The sequence below is a fragment of the Scomber scombrus genome, chromosome 7, assembly GCF_963691925.1.
Source record: "Scomber scombrus chromosome 7, fScoSco1.1, whole genome shotgun sequence".
Classification (NCBI taxonomy): domain Eukaryota; kingdom Metazoa; phylum Chordata; class Actinopteri; order Scombriformes; family Scombridae; genus Scomber; species Scomber scombrus.
In genome coordinates, this window is record NC_084976.1 from 11758327 (window position 1) to 11763716 (window position 5390).

The following is a 5390-nucleotide window of genomic DNA, read 5'->3' on the forward strand; positions in this document are numbered from 1 at the left end:
TGAAATCCTTAATGCAATCAAAATGCTGGATAGACTATAGGAATGCAGTATTATCAAAATTAATTTCATTAAAAGGATTTTCTTTGGTTTCTATTTTAGGAACAGCTAAAATTAGTAAGAGTTAGATGTGGCTTACTTCTCACACATAACCTTATTTGTCTCTCCTAAATCTGTCTTGTTTTTGTTGAAACGCTGCTCTCTGTAAGTAAGAATACAGAGTAAAAAAAGTACTGAGGGATGAATCACTCTTTCCTGTATCAAACAGAGGCCTGAGGTAAGTTAGGCTAACAAAGGTTAAACAGCATATGAAATAGTGATGAATCTACAAATAGAGTGACCAATCACAGCATCCTACATAATCCCCCCCCCCCCCCCCCCCCCCATCCCCTTTCCTGACCCAGATAGACCCTCTCCCTGACTCTTCCTCACCTTTTCTCTTTCCTCTCATCCTCCCTTATCGTACCTTTCACCACCCCTTGATCCTCTCTTCCGCCCCACCCATACCTCCTAATTCCACTTTTCCTCGTAACCCTGTCACTCAATTCATCTATCCATCCTTACATCCTTACATCCTCTCAAAGACACACAGTGCTTTGGCTGTCTGTGTTGCTCTCTGTGTGATTGATTCCCACTGGATAGAGACTTGGTTGGAGAGTTGGTAATGTGGGAACCTGGGAAGGTGAAAGGTTTGTTACGCTGTCACATAAAGTATTGTGGGAAGTTTGAAATGGGTCAGGTTGCTGTAAACAGAAGTCCTGGCACGGCAACTATATGGCTCCAAATTTAACACTGCTTTCAAATTTAAAGCTGTGGCAAAAACAAAACGATTCACTAATTCCTTAAATAAGACGAAGATCTGAATGTAAAGCAGCCAAGTTGATGGTGAGGTAACGCTTGCACTCTTCTTAACATCAAAATGGCTCAGATGCTCCATCTGGGCAACAAGTGAACATCTTCTAAGTAAATTAATTTACCTTAGCCAGTTCTTTTTCTTTGTTGGCACTGTATTTGTGATGTGAAATCTTAGCTAACGTGAATTTCTCAAGCCTTCCAAGTTAATGGGCACTTGATGTTATTTTGAAAGTGTGACAAGTTAACAAACACAACAGACTACTGTCTGAACTGTAAAGAATCCTCAAGAATGTGATTTTAGTGTATTTTATTTAGATCAATAAAAGCTTGCAGAATCTCACTAGCAGCTGTGTGGATCAACATTTTGTTCGTATCATGCACACAAGAACATTCAAGCCTGTGCTATAGAGTACACTGGCATTGCAGTACACATTTTACTGCCAATTCCATGCTCTTCAGATTGACAGTAGGTAATGCTCCAAGAAAAGTGGGAATACGCCAACAAAGGGAAGGAAGAGGAAGAGGGCCATCTAGCAAACATGAACATAAACAAACCAGAATTTAAAATATTGGAGAAAATTCGGGAAAGAAATCCATTCAACTCATAATATGGGTTTGGTTAAGAAACAGTGAATGTTACATTTATTCTGTTTGTGTGCAAGAAAAGTGTTCAGTGTGCCTTAAAGTCATACTTGCCCTTGCTGCTTTACTGACATCGACAAATACTAGAACACACTTATACACATACACACTTGTAATATTGGTAGATTATTTTTCTCTTAAACTCTTCACATCTCTTCATCCTTTGTGCCACGCTAGTCTGACCTCTCTGAAATCCCTAATATATGCCAGTAATTGCACATCAAACCTCAAAGCATTATTTTCAACCCCAAACTACATTCCTCCCCCCTACAAACACACACACACACACACACACAAACACACAAACACACACCTGCAAAACTGCACTCATATACAGTCTCAGGTGCAAACATATAAATGTGTATTTGCATGTGCATATACAAACACACATGCATACAATGACACACAAAGCTTGCAGCCTCCCATTTCCATACACACACACAAACATGGCCGTACTGGCTTGCTGATGGTGTAGGACTCATGTATTTTGATGATATGAAAGTTGACCACATTTACATGCAAATCGAAGTTCCAGATTAATAGGGTCCATGTATGAGGGCGAAGGAGGACTGCATGGTAATATGCTATTATGGCTTTTAAATACATTTACCAATGTTTTGATGCAGAATTAGCATGGTCCTAGCACAAGGAAATCATGTCGGTCTGATAGCAATTTGGTTTTCCAATTGGGAATACAATTTCATCAGGTTCAACTGTCATTTCTAATAATGACTCAGGTTGTGCTCACTAAATTGAAGATTCTTCTCACTTTTTTTTTGTAACACCCCAACCTTGGTGGATGAAAGAACAAGCACAGTGTTGACCGAGGCTCCTGCAGCTCAGAAATTGCTGCACCTAATATCATTTACAACAATGTCACTGAAGATATAGTACAAAAAAATCAGATTGGCAAGTGTGTCTATGTTCATGCATGTGTATTGGTTGTATTTAGTTGTATTTTTTCGAAAATAACAACATTCTGATAAGTTCTTTCTTTCATCTTGGGAAAGAAAAACTGGGTTGTCATTGGACTGTAAAGTAAAGGTGAAAATGACTCTTTGGCTTCAGTAACGGTCCTTGTCTTCGCCCCAGCTAAAGTGTACATTTGCATATATTTCACAAAAAGAATAATCGGGTCCACCCTCTGTCAAGTGATGGAACAAATGACCAGTCAAATCAGTGTTTGTCAGCCGGAGCAAAATGTCAATCATCCCTCACTCAAAATGGTCCTGACAGCTAAATACAGATTTCAATTTTCCTGCAGAGAATTTATGACTTCAAAAATAATAAATTGCAAAATAGATTGTTTTATCTTTGCATTTTCCTGCTCCATATTTTGTCTTCAAAATGAGGAATTTCAATATAAAGGCTGTTGACAAAACTCAGATTTTTGTTGTCGACAAATGATTCGACTGTAGACTGACCTAAAAGGATATAAACCGAATGCTCTCCAGTGTTATAAACCTTGTTTATCAACTTTGCGGTTAATTAATGTATTCAACTGTATCATGGTATGATTTCCTTTGAGCACATGCAAACATGAGAGACATAAGGAAAGAGAAAGCATAAAGGGAGGCAAAAAAGAAAAAAAAAACAGACATCATCCTCGGGTGTTAGACTTGTGATGTATTTCCTATAAATTTTCCCCACTCAAGAAAAACAAATAATTAACAGCCCCATGGGACATAACACACAAATAGAATAATGTATTTGTGTCAGTCAAATGCCTTCCCATAGCTTGGCAAAGAAAACATAATAAATGAATATGAAGTACGTAAACAGAGCCCGGATACCATCCAATTAATAAATACCATTTTTATCGTGTCTTCTGGGGGCTAAAATACTTTTGAACATTTCACAGCATGGCTTTTGGCGTCCTTGTCAATTTATGTAAACAGCCTGCAACCATTCTAGGGGCAAGGAGCACAAGAAGATCATAGATTATTAACCGATTTTGAAAATAACAAAGGCTTTGTCAGCTGCATCCTGTGCTACAGTATCAGTGGCACTTAAATGACACAGAGTGGTACCTTGCTCTACACCACAGGTTCAATATAGCATCTTCCTTGGACTTTGTTATAATCTTTTCGAAGCTGGTAAATAGGTGGTCCGACCAAAATGTCCACAGATCAAGAGAGTTACAGTACAGAGGAAAGAGCTTTAGAGTAGCCTTTATTTAGAAGCTTATGTGTTGAAGGTCTGCTAATTTGGCTCTGCTGGGAGGGTGGTGGGAGCGGGAGTCCAGGCTGAGCAGGCCAGAAATGTTAGGCCTTTGACATCAAGGATCGATTCCACCCTGAGAGGGCTGAGAGAGGGAGAGAGAGAGGCAGTGCGTGCCCCTTCTCCCCTTCTCATTAGCTGACAGTGGGGGAGTGGAGGTGTTAACTTTTTCTTTTTCCTGTGGGACTCTAAATGGGTCTTGGGCCACCACTGTGGGGGTAGGGGGATGTGGGGGGGGGGGGGGGGGGTGCTTTACAACCACAAAACTGGCTTCAGTATTGAGTTAACTTTTTTCTGTATCAGACTGACTGGACTGATAATTACCTCATGCAAAGTGACTAGGGAGACAAAGTGGTGATACATGAAACAAACACTGTAGGTATGCAAATGAGCATACATTCAAGAACACACATAAGCACGCACACACACAAACAACACAATAACAGCACTTCTTTAAGAACAAGACATCACAGAGGTTTGGTAAATGAGATTACACTCTTTAGTTAATTAATCTCATACACCCTGTCATTAAACTACCAGGTAGCTAGGAGATGTTAGTAGACAAATAGGCTGCTTTGACTAGCAAGGTTGAGATAAAGGGTTCAGATAATGAGGGACTAATCATACGCATCAGTTAAGTCCATCAGGCCTAATTTCCCTAAAAAAACAAATAGCGTACACATGGAGCTAATCTCCACATTTTTCTATTAATTTCACATCCAGAGGTTCAGCACCACCCTAATAAGGCATACCCATACAGCCACGCAAGCATGTGTTCTAGCCCCCTCCTTTCACACACACAGAGATTAAAAGGTGTTATGAGCCGTGGACTGCGGAACAAAGAAGAAGAGATAAGTAGATAAAGAGTACACTCAAGGAGATGCAACTCTTAGGATAATGAGGCTGCTGGAGCTTCACTGACAGAGCCTCTCTTACTCCTCATTCTCATCCTTCACCTTTCTCCTGATGTTGTGTTTCTCTTTGTCTCTGTTCCTCTGTCTCCTCTTCCACATCCAGTTTTTTCCCCCTGGAGTGCTACCTGTGTAAAGAAAATATGCAGTTCTTGCATAATATGCATATCACGTTTGTAAAAACATGAATGTGTGGACATAGTTGTGTGGTTTTCTGTCTCTTTGCATTTGAGCCTTGCTGTAAATGACAAGCATCAAGAGTTGTTTTTTCCCACTATAGAATAACAGTCAGTGTTTTAATTGCATTCTAACTGCTGTAGGTTGAGCAGCTGAACTTGACATATTGCTGATTGACATTTGGAGCTCCTAACCCCCCACTAGAGAGTATAATGCTTGTAACCAGCTGCAAATGAGAGAAATTCTCATACATGCTTAAATACATAAAATCTGTCCTTGGTAGTTGTCCAATTGTATTAATAACCAATTATTTGCACCAGTTGTAGCATAGCTGCAAACCCAAGTTATAAAGGAGAGAGGCATTTGCCTGTCTCAAGTGCTCTAATTGGCTAAGCCTGTCGTTCTCAAAGGTCTGCTCTGCCTTTGTTAAACTGACAGATAGAGAGTCAGAGAGAGAAAGATGGAGAGAGAGAGAGCAACAGCCCTCCACTGGAATGAGATGTCTACAGCCTATCTGAACACATTTTTTAAACTTTCATGGCCTCCTGTTTGGCCTCTATGCCAGGTACAGTATGTCTCGGAGCACTC